Source organism: Bactrocera oleae, chromosome 2 (genome assembly GCF_042242935.1).
Source record: "Bactrocera oleae isolate idBacOlea1 chromosome 2, idBacOlea1, whole genome shotgun sequence".
Lineage (NCBI taxonomy): Eukaryota > Metazoa > Arthropoda > Insecta > Diptera > Tephritidae > Bactrocera > Bactrocera oleae.
The window spans coordinates 31,314,960-31,332,793 of NC_091536.1; the positions used below are offsets into that span (position 1 = coordinate 31,314,960).

The 17,834-nt window shown below is 34.3% G+C and overlaps 1 protein-coding gene and 1 non-coding gene across 3 annotated transcripts in view; both read right to left on the minus strand.

Moving 5' to 3' along the window:
• LOC138855683 (gustatory and odorant receptor 22-like) overlaps positions 1-17,834 on the minus strand; it is a 1,003,612-nt gene that overhangs the window by 138,865 nt on the left and 846,913 nt on the right. The gene's annotated exons all lie outside the window — the stretch shown is intronic.
• Positions 15,811-17,834, minus strand: LOC118681406 (uncharacterized). Its single transcript, XR_011397915.1, has 3 exons — positions 17,612-17,834; positions 17,378-17,533; positions 15,811-17,313 (listed from the first exon to the last, which is right to left on the minus strand). It is a non-coding gene; the product is annotated as an uncharacterized protein (transcript).

Genomic DNA, 17,834 nt, shown 5'->3' on the forward strand with positions numbered 1-17,834 from the left:
CATCTCGACGAGTCGTTGCTCGATGGCGACCATGTCCAGCACGTCGTTCATATCCGTTTGTTTACAGAAATCGGTTGTAAGCACGAGACACAACCGAATCACTTACACCGAGTTGTTCACCTACCTGCCGATATCTGTACCCCCCTGAACAAGAGTCACAAGCCGAGCGACCTCTGGGGCAGATAAATGTCGCCTGGAATTCATTATGGCACGGATCAAATTTTAAAATCTGCTGTCAGTAATTTCTTCTTTAAAAATATCGAAAAAGGGTTAGTTTTGGAAAAAAACTGTTTTGTAACGCGTAATGGCACGTAAAAAAAATCGCTGAGAAAATAATTGTTCTTGCAGTGCCAAAATATCGAAAAAGAGTTAGTTTTGAAAAAAACTGTTTTGTAATGAGTAATGGCACGTAAAAAAAATCGCTGAGAAAATAATCGTTCTTTCTCAAAAGTAGCGTAAATCCGAACGTGCAACCTCCACGTGGTATGCTTTGGATAACGCTAATGCTGGCGGTGAATCAATCATCAAGCAAAACGTTTGTCAAAAACTTTGAATTTCTTAAAAACGAAAAAGTATTCTTCTACAAGTTTTTTTTAAATTTTCAAAAAAAAAATTTCGAAATTTTCAAATTTTGGAAAAAAAAATTTTGGATTTTTTTTTTGATACTCAATCTTCAAAAATCTCAAAATTGAGTAAAAAGTCGAAAAAAAAATTAAATTATTGAATTTGAAAAAGATTAGGTCAAATTTAAGAAACAAAATCTTGTTCCTTTAATTTTTTAAAAATTTCAATCAATCGGTCCGGGTAAACCGCTGAACCGATCGGTCTAAAAATTTAAGGGGGTCTTAGGGGTACATTAGACTATAAAATTTTCTTCTAACCTAAGCTTTTGTCCCAAGATTGTCGAAGACACAGTCGATTAACCAAATAAGGAGAAAATGGCATTTTTTTGCTGTTTTTTTACGTTACCGTTTCAGGTGGAAAAAGCATTTTTTTTCAATCAACCATAACCATATAAGATTTTTGTAGGAAATTTTGTGAAGAAAACGAAACCGCCCGTCTACTTGCCGGGCGACCAGTAGTTTCAGAGATATCGGCAGTTGAGTGAAAAAGGATCCTTTTGCATTCAAAATTCGATATCTCGAAGACAAATGGTCGTATCTGACTTCTGCAAAAATCAAATTGAAGCTGAATTAACAGGCTATGCGACCTATACATTGGGTTAGCTCGAAAAACTTGTTTCATGCCCATAGAGCGAAAACAAAAATTTTAAAATATTTTTTTCGTGCTTTATCCAAGAATTTCATGGCTACTGGATCTCAAAAAAATTTTTAACCAAAAAATTCTTAAACTAGAGTCTTCAGGCTTCAAAATCAAGGTTTTTTTATTTCCTGTACGACCATTTTTCACTGAAATACAGCCTGTTGAAAATTGGCAAAAAATTTGCAACATTTTTTTGTTCCTTTAATTTGTGCGAGAAGAGTATAAGCCGTACCGACCGTGTCCGTTTGGTTTTTTGGTGACGGAAAAGTGCAAACAAGTGAAAAAAAGGTGAGTGTGCAACGAAGCAAGTATTTACTGGTCCTTCGATCCATAGTGAGCGGCACTATGGAGTGAACAGAAAACCTAAAAAAATAAATAAATATAAAATCGAAAAAAATAAGAATATATACATACTTGTAATATATGACTTAAGTGAGAAACAGCAAAAATTGCTGTGAAGTGACTAAACGTTTATATACACACGAAAAAAAAAGAAACAAAAATATATAACCAACAACGTGCGCGAAAATTTAAGAAACTAGGTACGGGCGCGAATTTCAACAAAAAACAACAAAACATAAAAATACAGAACGGGCGCGAATTTAAGTCAACCACCGCAGCTAAGTAGCAAAGGACTGGGCAACATAACAAAAGGCACACGCACAGGCACATTCATAACATTGTCCCCAAAACCCCTTGGCGGAAATCCCAAAGTGAGTCGTATCGATTCCATTTAGTATATGTATAACCTCTTATTATATGTACGTTAAAATTTATGCCTTTGCGGTTTATTTATTACATAAATCCGTCTTTATAAAGGCAATAACAAAAAAGAGCGGTTACCAAACTGTTTCTATATTTCGGTTTATTTTCCGGTAAAAACCGAAATACCGCTAACAGATGAAAACAGTTTGGTTAAACAAAAAAAAAAAAAAATAATAATAGATATATATATAGCCAACGAACTCTTGATTGCCTAACTGCTTACCGTTGTGTTCAAATACACGAAAATATTTCTAAAACTAAATAATTAAAATATTTACTTGCACCTATTTCCAGCAATACCCCTTATACTTAATCAAGTATAAGCAGGATTGCGTAAAATAAGCAAAGGCAAATCAAAAGCAAAAAAAACAACAAAATCGAGAACGTACAAAATAAATTTAAACATACATATACATATTATATTTAACATATATAAATATAAGTATACATACATACTATATTAGGAGAAAACCTCCGTTCAAAGCATTAACATATGTATGAAAACATACAAACATACATATAATACTAATAATTGCTATACATACATAAGTTACTAAAAATTTATATACATACATATATACATAAAGTTTACTCGAATAACTGCGGTAAATTATTCTACTTTTCGCGGTATTTTCGCACTGCGTACATATATTCCGCACAAATATATTACGTGATATCCATACACATACACATACATCTTACAAGAATACCTGCGGTATATTTTTTCCTTTTCGCGGTCCTTTCGCACTGTTCTCAGGTATACAAACATACATTAGTACTTCGCTTCAAAGTCCACATTGGCAAATATTCCGCAATACCCCTTGTTCTTTGTTAAACAAAAACAAGTAGGATTGCATATATACATATAATATTCTAAGTCCACATTGGCATATACTCGCAATACCCCTTGTTCTTTGACCAACAAAAACAAGCAGGATTGCGCAAAACATATTTAAACATAATATATTACATACATACATATGTACAAAGTGCATTGATCTCTAAGACGAGCTCTCAATTGCGCATAACGTCAAGTACATATGTATCAGCTGATCCGCTAACTACTACGGTATACCGTATAGGAATTACGGACACAAAATACATACAAATAAAGTTAAAAATAAAAAACATTTGCGTATAATATTAATTAATTAATTATAATAAAAGCGATAAAACTCGAAATACGCGTAATATATTCATTTCATACGCGTAATATATTCATTTCATTAAATAAAAACATATACATATATTTCTTACATTGAAAATATTTTATTTTATTTCGGCACATCTTTTAAATGAGCTCAGACTCGAAAGATTCTAAAACAACTCAGGTGCTAAAAGTTCCAAAAATGATGTCTGACGAAAGAAGTCCATGTACACCTGCAGAAGCTACACGCTCAAAGCAAGGTGCTACAAAGCAAAAAAGGGGGAAAGACATTACATACAGTAAATTCATTGCTGAGAGTGACAGTTTAATAAGATACTGCACTAGATTCTCATCTTCGCCGATTCAGGACAATTCTAAATCGGTATTAGAAATCAAAAAAGACAATCTTGACAATTTTTGGTTACGTCTCCAAGCTGCATATGACGCAATTGTAGAATCTGACGACTAGATCTACCAGAAAATTTCAAATCTTCGACTTACGCCAAATACGAAAACTGCTTAGACCAATTCGAAGAAACTAAAGCAATGATTTTCGATCAACTTAAGCTAATAAAAGCAATTGCACCTACTCCACATCAGCGAGTAGAGCTGCCACAAGTACAAAGTCATGAGGCAAGTTCAGGCATCCATCTCAAGGTGCCCACATGTGATACAGAAATCTTTCATGGTGGTTATGAACAATGGCCGTCCTTCCGGGACATGTTTACAGCCGTTTACATAAACCACCCAAAATTAACAAACGCGCAAAAATTTTATCACCTCCAATACAAAACAAAAGGTCAAGCAGGCGGAATAGTAAAACAGTTCGCACTAAATGACGATAATTTCAATTTGGCTTGGGAAGCTCTTAAATCTAGATATGAAAATAAGAGAATATTGGTCGATAAGCAAGTAACGATACTAATGAACTTGCCTTAGATTCAAAAGGAAACAAGTGAAGAGTTTATTAAGCTGCAATGCACTGTTTCTAATTGTTTGTCGGTTCTATCGACACAAAATATTCCCACAGACAGCTGGGACCCAATACTGGTAAATATATGCACCGCCGCTTTACCAGAAAACCGTCCAACACGAAGAAGCTTCTTCAGAAATCAAACGTTCACATCCGAATAGTACAAACAAACGTCATGCGAACTATGTATAGGGGGGCATAGGTTCAAATCTTGCGAGAGATTCAAAAAATTGTATTATCGACCGAAACAATTTTTTAAAAACAAAAAGACTTTGTACAAATTGCTTATCACATGCACATACACTTCGATCTCATACCACAGATAATACACGAGGGCATTGAAAAAATTTCAAATACACTATTGGCACAAAATACTATTTTTGGTTGGATCCTAAGTAGACTAGTTATGGAACCAGTTACCACCATGACCACTCAAGTTGAGGAAATCTCAAACGAATACCTCAATTCGCAATTAAAGAAATTTTGGGAGTTAGAAGAATTTCCCCCCATTTCAATTACAACCCCAGAAGATCAGTATTGTGAAGATTTTTACCAAGCCACAACTACTAGATCAGTTAATGGTCGGTAAGTCGTACCACTAAAACAACAATTTCCTAACACACTCGCCTTAGGTCACTCTCGCACCTCTGCAATACAGCAGTTTTTAAGTATGGAAAAGAACTTACTTAAAAAAGGCGAGCTTAAGCCAGAATACGATGGCGTGTGAGAAGAATACCTCCATTTAGACCACATGGAGGAAGTAAGCCCATGCGAAAAAATCATAAATGGCAAATATTACTCAATTTACTTGCCACATCACGCAGTAGTAAAGCCAGACAAAACAACAACTAAAGTAAGAATTGTCTTTAATGCATCAAGATCCACCAGCTCGGGGAACTCCCTAAATTATATCCTATTTACGGGACCCACGCTCCAACCATATTTAATGCTACTCATTTTGAATTGGCGTATATTTAAATACGTATTTAACGGAGACGTCGAAAAAATGTATAGACAAATAGTCGTACATAAAGACGATCAAGATTTTCAGCGAATTATTTTCCGAAAATCCCCCAATAGTCCACTTCGCGACTATAAATTGAAAACAATTACCTTTGGCGTCAACTGTGCTCCAAATTTAGCCATTCGAACACTGCATGAATTGGCAGAAAACACCAAGTCCGAATTTCCTCTGGCAACCCAGGTGTTAAAAACACAAGCGTATGTAGCCGATACCCTGTCTGGAAGTCACAGTCTTCCACAAGCATACGAGTCACTAGCACAAGTGACACACGCCCTCAAAACCGCAGGGTTTCCGTTAAAAAAGATAACGGCGAACCACCCTAATATCTTAAAGGATATACCTAAAGAACATCTGTTGGACACTAATTTCCCTAAATTCGAAAAAGAAAGTACAACAAAAACTTTGGGGATCCAATGGAATGCGATATCTGACCAGTTTTCATACACTACAGAGTCAATATCAGCATTATCCGCCATAACAAAGCGTCAAATTTTATCCTCTGTGGCAAAACTTTTCGACCCCGCAGGATGGCTTTCGCCAATTATGATACAAGGGAAAATCTTGATACAAAAATTATGGCTAGACGGAACCGACTGGGACGAACAAGTCAAACCTCTTCGCTTACGGACAAGACGTCACGCTTCATTTATCATTTATAACGGGTGATCCAAGTGGAGTTACTTTTTCAATAAACTTTTTTTAGCAGATAACGCTTGAATCGAGTCAAGCTGTCATGTTGTTTTTGTTCAGGACTGCTTGGCATTTCATCATAGAGGGACAACGTTAACAAATTGCTCAGCTTTATTACGAAAATTCACGATCTGTACAGTATGTGTTTCGCGCTCTTCACTCAATTTATAGTCAATATAATCGACCTACTAAGCGTACTATTCTCAACACCATCACCTATATTAAGACCCAGCATTCATTATTAAATAATGTTCGACCAAAAAACCACGTCCAGCACGCAGTGAAGAAAATATAGCGGCTATAGCTGAGAGTGTACACGAAGACCGTTGAGAGTCGATTCGACGCCGTTCGCAGCAATTCGGACTGACATATGGAATGATTTGGTACATTTTACGTCGATATCTTAAATTGCAAGTGTACAAAATACAGCTTGTGCAAGCCGCTAGACGTTCCGTTTGGTGTGGTTTGTGAGCCAGTGGAGTCATCGGTCCATATTTCTTCAAAAATGATGACGGTGAGAACGTAACCGTCAATGGCGACCGTTATCGCGCTATGATAACCGACTAATTGATACCTGTAAGTGAAGTTCGTGAGCTCGGCGACGTTTGATTTCAACAAGAGAGCGCCACTTCCCATACATCGCATCAATCAATGGCGCAACAAAATCGATCCGTTTCTGAAGCGGATTATGACTGGAAATGAAAAATGGGTCACTTACGACAACATCGGATACAAACGGAAGCGGCCCAGACGGTGGCCAAGACCTCATTGACGGGCAGGAAGGTTTTGCTGTGTGTTTGATGGGATTGGCAAGGAATCATCTATTACGAGCTGCTCCCCTATGGCTAAACGCTCAATTCGGCCCTCTACTGCCAACAACTGGACCGTTTGAAGGCAGCAGTCATCCAGAAGAGGCCATCTTTGATCAACAGAGAATTGTGTTCCATCAGGACAACGCCAGGCCACACACGTTTTTGGTAACGCGCCAGAAGCTCCGGGGGCTCGGATGGGAGGTCCTAATGCACCCACCTTATAGTCCGGACCTGGCACTAAGTGATTACCATCTTTTCCTGTCCATGGCGAACGCGCTTAATGGTGAGAAGTTGGCCTCAAGAGAGGCCTGTGAAAATTGGTTCTCCGAGTATTTTGCCAATAGGGACGCAGCCTTCTACGAGAGAGGTATACTGCAATTGGCAACAAGTTTACGAACAAAGCGGCGCATGTTTGACTTAAATCGGTCAAATGTGCACAAAGTTTTCATCTTTTGAAAAGTCCTATATTATACAAGTGGAGTTATAATTTTTGATTTATTGTTAAATATGTCAATATAAATATATTATATTACAAATTACATTAAACATTATAACGTTTGCGACAGGAAAAAATTGCGTAATATAATTCTAATTTCCAATTTAATTTTTTACATATACGTAAGTGTTTAGTGGAAAGAAAAGGTGAGGTGAGGACAAAGTTAAAAAAGTGAACAATAATTGAGTTATATATCTATAAATGAAATCCGCGTCGGTGTCTGTACGTCCATCTCCCTGTCCGTGCAAGCTGTAACTTGAGGAAAAAATTAAATATGGTAATGAAACTTTGTACGCGTGATCCTTGGCGAAATAATTTGGTACAGGGTATTGCAGTACCAAGGGCATCTGTGGGTTAGGTAGGTAAAGTGGCTGTCTGACAACGCACCTAGGGCTATAGGACACCAATGTGATACCACCGGCACTAATGTTCCCTCACTCTATTGTCTCATCTTTGAACCAGCCCCTGCTTCTGATGAAGTTCATCAGTACAAATAGTTTTATGTGAGCAACTTTCGAGACGTCGTCCAAGAACCCTCGACCGATAGTTGTGAAGCTTTTCCTGTATAGAGCTATACATTCCCAAAGAAGATTTTTTACAGTCTGCTCTTCTTCTACCTCCTGCCAGCTTCTATTGTACAATAGTCATTGTAAGATGCACCTAGCCTGCTAACGTTTGCCGGCTAGTTGAGCAGGTGAGCGATTGACTCCACCGAGACTCTGCTAAATTTACAACCTGTTCGTTGACTAAATGTTGACAAGTGGCCAAAGGCATAAAATTTCCCTATTTTTCGAAGGCCAATTGTAAGTCGATGCTTGTAGTGGCTAGTTTATCTGCTTCACAGTTACCATATATCACTATACCCGGGATCCCATCGCAGGTTTATCGTAAAATAGGATGTTAGACCCACTTAAATATCAAAACATTCCTTCGCTATTTTTGACGAAACTCTACAAGAGTTCAGTGATTTCAAAGCCGCTTGGCTATCCGTATATATCAATATGCTCCTTGTTGAATTCTTCTGTGAATGCTCGATTATTTAGTTTGGACCCATTTGTACAGATGCTAATACCTGTATTCCTGTCCACCTCGTCCCATTCCTACTCTTCTCTGGAATAGAAGGCAATATTGGGAACCGAAATTAATTTCAATACTATTGGATTTCGAAAATCTGTGGTAGTGGGTAGAAACGGGAACTTACAATCTTAGAATATCCCTTATTACAGGGGACTAATTGGGAGGATTATCTTAGATTAAGAGCTGACTATATGCTGACATAATGCTACTTCTTCAAGGTATTTATTCATTGATGATTCTACAATTCTCCAATCCCTACCAATTGAAAAAATTGCGGTATCATCGGCATAAGATACTATATTTTCAGGCATACTTAACAATAAATCATTTACGTATAATATTAACAACAATGGACCCAGGATTGGACTCCTGTGTCCATGTTTCTGAAATCGCTATTATCTTGACCTATTCTGACCTTTTGCTTTCTACCATTAATATAGCTTTTTATTAGATTATTGGCTCTTCCTCTTATACCGTATGCGTCTAACTTATCCAGTAGTATTCTATGATTGACAGTGTCAAAAGCTTTTGCTAAATCAATGAAGGCTATCGCTATCGGAGTACTTTTGTCTAAATTCTCATATATTATATTTTATTTGTGATATAATTTAGTGCATCTTTCATCCCTTTATTTTTGATAAAGCCAAATTGTTTTGAGCTCAGTAATTTATTTTTTGTTATAAAATATGATATTCTATTATAAATATTTTTTTTCAAAAATTTTGGCAATATTGGATATTAATGATATCGGTCTATAGTTTTCAATTATTTGTTTACTACCAGATTTAAAAATAGGAATCACTTCAGCCATTTTTAGTGCATCTGGCCAAAATGATTTATCTATGCAATTATTAAATATACTTGCTAACGTATCACTTATTAGACTAGATATTATCTTAATAGATTTGGCACTTATCTTATCAATACCACCATTTTTGTTTTTCAAATTATCAATTATCTTTAAAACTTCCGATTTTGTAGTTGGTTTTATAAAGATTGAGTTCGCACTCATTTGAGGTAAATTTATTGTTTTGTTTTTAGGAATTATTATACTTTTACTCATTTCTTTTCCCATAGTGCAGTAGTAAGAATTCATCATGTCTGCAATTTTCTTTTTATCCCTGATTATTTCATTGCTAGACATTTTTATTTCACTTATATTGTTATCATTATATCTATTCTTACCCATCTTAGCATTAATTATTTCCCATAATTTTCTAGAATTTTCAATATTTTGTTCAATATTTTTTTTTTCGTAATTAATTTTAGCGTCTTTTATTATTCTATTCAATATTTTGACGTAATTTTTATATTTGTTTCTTAAACTTACATTAAATGGATCTAATTTTAGATGTTTGTAATTCTAATTTTAGCCTTTTTTCCACATGATTTTACAATTGATTTCGTAATCCAAGTTTTTCGTGGCAAATTTTTTCTTTTCTTACCTTTATTGGTCATTACAATTTCAGACTTTTTAAGACAGTTTTGTATTTCTTATGTCACTAAGTTTATCGCTTCATTTGGATCATATTTCGCATACCGCGACCAATTGATTGTACTTGCTATGTGTGCTAGTTTTTTATAATCATATATTTTTTTCTCATTTTTTTCTTTATCTATTTTTTCTAATGACCCCCTGATATCAACAAAAAGTGGAAAGTGGTCTGGCATTGGTGTATTTAATTTAAAAATTTTTGCACTAATCTTTTCATTTTTTTAAATAAAAATATTGTCAATACACGTTCCACTTTCACTATTTATATCAAAAGGTCTAGTTGTACTTGTGAAACCTGGAAAGAATCCATATTCTATGAAATTATTTTAAAATTCTTCGCTTATATTATCACATTTCAATATATTAATGTTAAAATCACCAATTATAAAATGATTTTTAACATTCTTTTTAATTTTTAAATAATTTTTCAGATTTACTATAAATTCTAGATAGCTGAGATCGTGAGATCTGTACAAAGATGATATTTCTAATACACTGTTATTATTTAGGTTTATTATTGTGTTCAGAATTTTTAATCTTCCTACTTCTATAATTTTTGTCGTTTGACTTATATTTTTTTTAACGTATATTACAACACCATCCGAATTGTTTATTATACTTTTGTTGTAATATATGTCATAACCATTTAGTTTATAATATTGACAATATTCTAATTTCCAGGATTCGGCACAAACTATAACACACGGTTTGACCCTGAGTCTCCTAAGTAAAATTTGTAATTTTTCAAAATTCGCGTTTAAACTTCTAACATTAATATACATACAAATGTTGTCTTTGGTATTTAAATGATCATTAAGAGTCTCTAAGTCATCGTATGCCACAGCTTGTTGTACAATTTCATTTTGAATTTCGTCTACAATATTATTAATCATGTCGGTTATGAGTTGATGGTCTATTATTCAAGTTATTCAGTGCCTTACCTATGGCAGTCATCACATCAGGTCTCACTCTGTAGTCGGTATTGTCAATATACTTATCAATTCACCTTTTGAATATCTTACACTTCTCATAATCAGTTGCTTCATAGTCTGTTTGAAGATTTGTACTATATCTGTTATTGCTATACTCACAGTTCATGCACTTAACCTCTGTACTTTTGCATTCTCTAGTTGTATGATTTCCAGCACACCTCAGACACCTGGCTGTGTTTCTGCAATTTTGTCCTTTATGTGTTAGCATACCACAGTTATATCATGGTTTTATGCCTATATATTCATATACTCTACGCTTTTGATTTTCAATATATAATTTGTTTCCATTATCCCTAATTCTCTTATATATTTCAGCAGGTGCCTCAATCAAAACTGTTTGTGTTCCCTTTTTGTCATTAGTATAGTAGTAGATTATTTTTGTCTTCTAATTCTAGATTCAATTTTTTTAGTAGATCTATTTCCATTTTTAAAGTTTCTATTTCTGCCTTTTCAATAACTTCTCATTGTGATCTGTTCCATCTTGATCCATATCTTCATGATTTTCCTGCCTTAATTTATTATTTAAAGTTACTTGTTGTTCCAGAAGTGTTAACTGCTGTTGCTGTTCATTTACATCTGTCTCTCTTTCTTTACTTATATCTTCTTGTTCATTTATTTTCTTTTCAAGACTTTTTATATTTTTTACATAAAAATGTTCTCTTTTCAGAATTTCAATTTGTGCTTGGTACTTTATTTGTGCTGTTATATTTCTTGCTTCTTGTATTAACACGTGCTCATCAATTGAGGTTAGGTCTACCTCTTTATGTTCCGTGCAAACTCCTAGACAGTCACTTATAAGAATTCCGTATTTTCTTCTCACAAAGTAATTATAACGATACACTGATTCACAGATAACACAAACCACCGATTCAAACTTAGTGTCATCATGGCACTTATAAAATTTTACCGCGGGCCGATCTGGAGGCTTTTTGCCCGACGCGCCCATCTTGGCCATCGTCGTTTGTTTTTGAGTATGAATCACCAGTGATTACGAAAAGCTTGCTTTATTGTATTGTATTTTAAATTAATTTCTTTATTTAAACTTTTTTATTTATTTTTTTTATTTCCAATTCAATTTTATTATTTTCCGCTTTGCGCCAGTACTCGCACAAACTTACATACTTATGTATATATGCGTTAATAGAAAACGAAACTATGTACTTAGCGGAAATTATGTATTGAACGGTATTGCAATATTGCTTAGAATATTATTTAAGGAGAAGAATTTTGCAAATAAAGTTAGTCTAATAACTGACCACACATAGCATCATCACTCGCCCTTTGTATTTTATCGCTGTTACAACTTCGCTAAAATATTTCGCTTTTTCGATATTTGCGCGGCTACAAAAAAAGCTTTGTAGCCCTACACTTGTATCACAACAAAAGGGAAGTTCAAAGTGGTTAGGCCATTTTTTACGTTTACGAATGTAAATTCTTTTTAATGGATTTTTAAGTTTATTTTATCTTACAAAATTAACAAAAACTAATTTATGTTGGTAGTTATTCTTAAATCGATTCTTTAGTTTACCCTGTATTTTATCCATTTTATGTGCGCTTCTAATATGTTTACACAAAGGTTATAAGATTAATTCAGCGAAATTTGGAGACTATGCTCTTGAGACCACAATGCAGCTGATTGGAAAATATCCCTGGTTTTAATTACTTCTATCGGTGCATAAAATTTTACTCCTTGGTTCCGATTGGAGAACTTTCTGAAGATGCTGGCAGACAAGGATTAAAGATATGAAAAAGTTCCGATTACAACATACACGAAAATTTTCACGCGTGGCTTCAAATACTGATTTAATGAACAGATTGCTTTTAAGCTCTTATCCCTTTATCACTGGGCAACGAAAACTTTCTTATGACTTGCTACTTAAGTCAACTATAGACTTACTTGATGAGACAATATGAAAATTATAAAATTTTTGTTCGTTTTCTGATTATAATATTTAAATGTTGTTCTTGGTTTGGTTTTCTCTTATCACAAAATTTTTGAGTACCACCAACCAATGCGAATATTCTTTAAAGTGTGTATTTTACTTTTGTAATGTATTATTATTAGTAAAACTACGCCCAGTTTAATCGATCCCTTACTCACTGTTACTATGGGAGCTATAGGATATAATCGTTAGATGTGCCCAATTTTTTTAAATATATTTATCATATTTTTATAGATATTTGGTGAAAATTTTGAAACGATATCTCATCTAAAAGCACTTATGGCCGCGGCTCAAGCAGATCCACTGTGCAGTGCGAGATATGGCCAATCTGGTGGTGCTTTTTCAATAGCTTAAAAATAAATTTAAATTTTTAGGTGTAATATTATTTATAAAATTAATTATTATTAACAAATACTTTTTAAATTAATTATTTTCTCGTTATATTCTTGCGACATGTTGCAACTAAGTATAATAGTTTTGTTCACCTAACATTGATATGGAGTTAAATATTAGGTAAAGTAAAAAGTTCGTTCTGTTTTTTATTGATTTTTCAAAAGATGATAACTTTGTGTACATTTGTCCGATTTAAGTCAAATATGCGCCGTTTTGTTCGTAAACTTGTTGCCAACGAGATGCCAACTTCATTATACCCCTCTCGTAGAAGGCTGTGTCCCTATTGGCAAAAAACTCGGAGAGCCAATTTTCACAGGCCTCTGTTGAGGCTAACTTCTCACCATTAAGCGCGCTCGTCATGGACAGGAAAAGATGGTAATCAATTGGTGCCAGGTCCGGACTATAAGGTGGGTGCATTAGGATCTTCCGTCCGAGCTCCCACAGCTTCTGGCGCGTCACCAAAGACGTGTGTGACCTGGCGTTGTCCTGATGGAACACAATTCGACCTCTGTTGAGCAAAGATGGCATCTTCTGGTTAGGTTATGCAAATGGTTCCAAACGGTTTTCTGGCTTATCTTTTGTTCTTCAGCAATTAAATAAGTGCTCATGTGACGGTCTGTTTCCACTATTTTCATGATTTTATCGCAATTTTCGACGACAGGCCTCCCGACGTGTGGTGCATATTTGACATCGAAATTACCGGAACGGAACCTAGCAAATCACTTTTGTGCTACACGTTCGTTTACAGTATCGGGTCCACAAACTTAATTAATTTTTTCAGTCGCTTTGGCTGCTTTTTCGCCTTGATCGAAGAAAAATTGTAAAATATGGCGAATTTTCTCTTTGCTGGTGTCCATCTTTGACGAGCGCTCACAACGAACTGAGTAAATCAATCGAAAAACTGTCAAAGACAAACTTTTAGCGCGAATATACACGTTTTCAGCGCCGTATAGTGTGACATGATGCGACACGTAACACTAGTACTATGGATAATAACGCCATCTCTTAGATAAAAACCGAAGGAACTTTTTACTTGACCTAATATATCAGGCTCTAAATTGATACATTATAACGAATCCACAAACATCGATAATATCACGTACTACAATCATCAAGGACAACTCAGAGAAATAATACACAATCAACACAGCGAAAAATTTGAAGTACTCCGTATCCTTTCCTCAAATTCAATCTACAAATTCAGTAATATCCAAAAACTCTCAACATTTTTGATACCTATTGAAGAAAACCCAGTACAGCTGACGTTCGTTATTATAATGGGATTCCTTACTTTAGTAGTCATTACTTATGGTATTGTAAATCTCTGCCGATACCACGAAAATAGAAAAGCACTTAACAGACAAAGGCAAGTTGACGAGTTATACGAAATCGAAATGAACCGTCCTCAACAGCACCTCGTAGCAGCAACGTAGCGAGGACGTTCCGTTTTAAGAGGGAGGGGAGTTAACGACATAGCCTCACACCGCATACATATCTGCATACAATATGTGATCTCTACACTTCACATACACATCGACATATACATATGTACATACATATAACATATCACTTATTAGACATAAATACACAAAATCAAAATAAGCATATGTAAACATATTTATCAGCTAACACACATTGTAAAATATAAATACTAGAGATAAGAGCATATAACAATAGAAATGCACTATGAATAACAACCCAAATATAACAATAGAAACTAATAGTTTTATCTGTTAGTAAACAGATAACTATCGATACAGCTCAATAGTATAAATAGCACTAAGATTTATGTAAACTAGTTAGTCTTAAGAATATCAATAAAGTGCACGCATTGCGGCGTGGCAAAAAAATATATTTTTAAACTCATATCGTGAAAACGATATTAACCCGGGCAGCAAGTTAACAATTTCGTTAAATATATAAGATTTAATTTAATGCATAATTCTTTTAATTATGCAATTTGTATTCAGTGACCTGTTACTTTTTCTACAAAATCAAGTTGTATGTCATGAATAGTACGTTGAATATTGACTTCTATAGCTTGAAGAGAATCTAGTTTATTGCTAAAGACCAATGGCTTCAAATACCCCACAACAAGTAGTCTAATGATGTTAAATCACACCTTCTTGGAGGCCATGCAATGTCGCAATTTCTATAAATGCTGTGAGGTACGTAGCTCCGTCTTGTTGGACCATATGTTGTCAATATCAACTTCTTCCAATTGCTGCCATAAAAAGTTGGTTATCATCGATCTATACCGCTCTCCATTGACAGTAACGGTGTCATCAGCTTCATTTTGAAAAAAGTACGGACCGATGATCCCACCAGACAAAAAACCACACCCAACTGTCAATGTAGGTGAATGAAATGGTTGTTCATGAATAATTTGTGAATTTTCTTTGCATAAAAATCGACAGTTTTGTTTTTTTACCGCATCACTCAGACGATCATAAAATGGCAAAAGCGTACGAAAAATTGCAATTGGAGAACAATTATTTTGATAATAAAATTTAATAATTTGTAAACGTAGTTCTTGCGTATATCTTTCCATAATGAAAATTACTGATCATGACATATTTTATTAAAAAGCGATACTAAGAAATCATACCATCCCTATTGGAAAACCCGATACATACATAGACATATGTTTTCATTTATTCTGGGTTTTTAATGATAAATTAATATATTATAATTGATTATAATAATTATTTCTTTTTATTCATTACTTTTATTTTCGGATACATCAGTAATTACTGTGGTTGATTGTAAGATCGAGACAACAGGCTTATAGTATAACAAATAAGATACATATATTTTCGAATGAAAATTATAAAGATATTTTGAGAAAACTGCATCGATTGTTATTCCATGTCTTGTGGAAGGCTCATTTCGGTTATTGTTCATTTGTAGTTATAATTTATCTTTTAGAAAGTTTAGCAAGAGTTGTCTATCTTCTGCCGCGAAATTTGAAATTTCCTGCTAAAATTAGTAGCAACGTATGATAGTTTTCTCTTAATTCTTGAGAGCCTACTTGACCGTAAATCATAAGCCTTTTTTATAAAACTTAATAATATTATTAACTGTGTTATTTGCCAAAATGTAAAAAACTACCATTAAGATGATTGTTCCATCGTCCAAAACACAGTGAACAGCACATATATCATCAATTGATGATTGACCAACATCGACTTCACGAATATATCGTAATAAATGTCCATGCTCGAAGTTACTATATTCGATGTATCGTTTGATATCTGATAAGTTGCCACTCCTGCTGATCTAATATTGTTACGCTTTAGTTTCGCAATACAATCAAAATTCGGGATGTCAACATTTGCATCGTCATTTGATCAGGAATCTGAGAGACATAAAATATTACTTGAAGCAATTACGGAATCGCTTAAGCCTGACAAGTGTTTACTGAGACTTTGGCAGTAAATAACCATGGACAACTTCTTTCTGTCATTCATGAAATCAATAATCATTCTTCCTATTGTTGACAATGTGTTCAACGATAATTGACGAAATTCATTTTGTACAAATATGATCGATGTATAATTTTTTCGACCATGATCAAATTTATCATCAATGTCTTTAGGCACTATGTACAGTCCTTCAATACTGGTAACTTCTGATAGAGCAACATATAGTAATCGTAGAGAATGACTCCTTTGATATTTATCAAATAATTATGTTGTGCCTTGTGATTTATGAATTGTCATTTTATCATTCATGGCAATGGTAGATGTTCTGCATCCATTGGGACGGAATTTTTATCAATATTTTGTGTCGCAACGTAACCGGCAGCTTTTCGTGGAAGTTTTTCACCAACTTTTCATGAATTCGCAAAAGTTTACCACACTCACTTAACTTCATTTAGTTCAATATGTACTAATTTACAAACTGCACCGTTTGAAAAGCCATCAGATACATCAATTTGTACACAACGAAAGCAATTTCGTACGGTAACTACCAATACCAATAAGTCAAAGTTGAAACGGAGGTCTGATTGTTCTTCATTATTTCCCGACGGATTATTACTATTAACAGAAAACTTAAAATATGAATCTAAAACTTTTTTATCAACAACAAAACTTATATACGATTCGGTGTTGAGATTATCATTTCTTCTCTCAAGATATTCTCGCAAGCGTTCTGGCGTTTCAATTTGTTGCTGTGATTGTGATTTCCCTCTTCTAGTTAGATATATGGATATGCTCCAACAGTATTTTCTTTGCTCTAACTAACAAAATGCAAATATTAATGTTACGAGCCTTCAATTGCATAAGTTTTATAAATAAATTTACAATTTGTTTCGCTCCAGATATTCTCGTACGCGTTGAACTCCAGATTTTTTATTGATGATTTATCAACGTTTTATTTTCTCTCTTCATCGCCGTGTTGCTTCCGCATAATTTCCGAAGGTCCAAGTACTGGACTGCTAATTTGATAATTTTAGTTAACTAAAATTTTATTCAGTTAAATAAAAATCCTTTTAATAAAATTTGAATTAATGCAATTAGTATAAGATACGAACTCACATTCGTGATTCATTATTGGTTGATTGGATCTCACTAGGTTTAAATTAAGTTTTTGTTGCTTGCCGTTTGTCGTTTCTAACCCTCTCTCTTTTCATCTTCACTAAGTTATATCTCCCTTTCAACTTCCGTTCGCCTCGCCCGATCACACTTTTCGTTACGCATTTATCAGTTTACTCTCCAAGAGCGTAAAGAAGTTTTACTTCAAAAACTACAACAATAATTT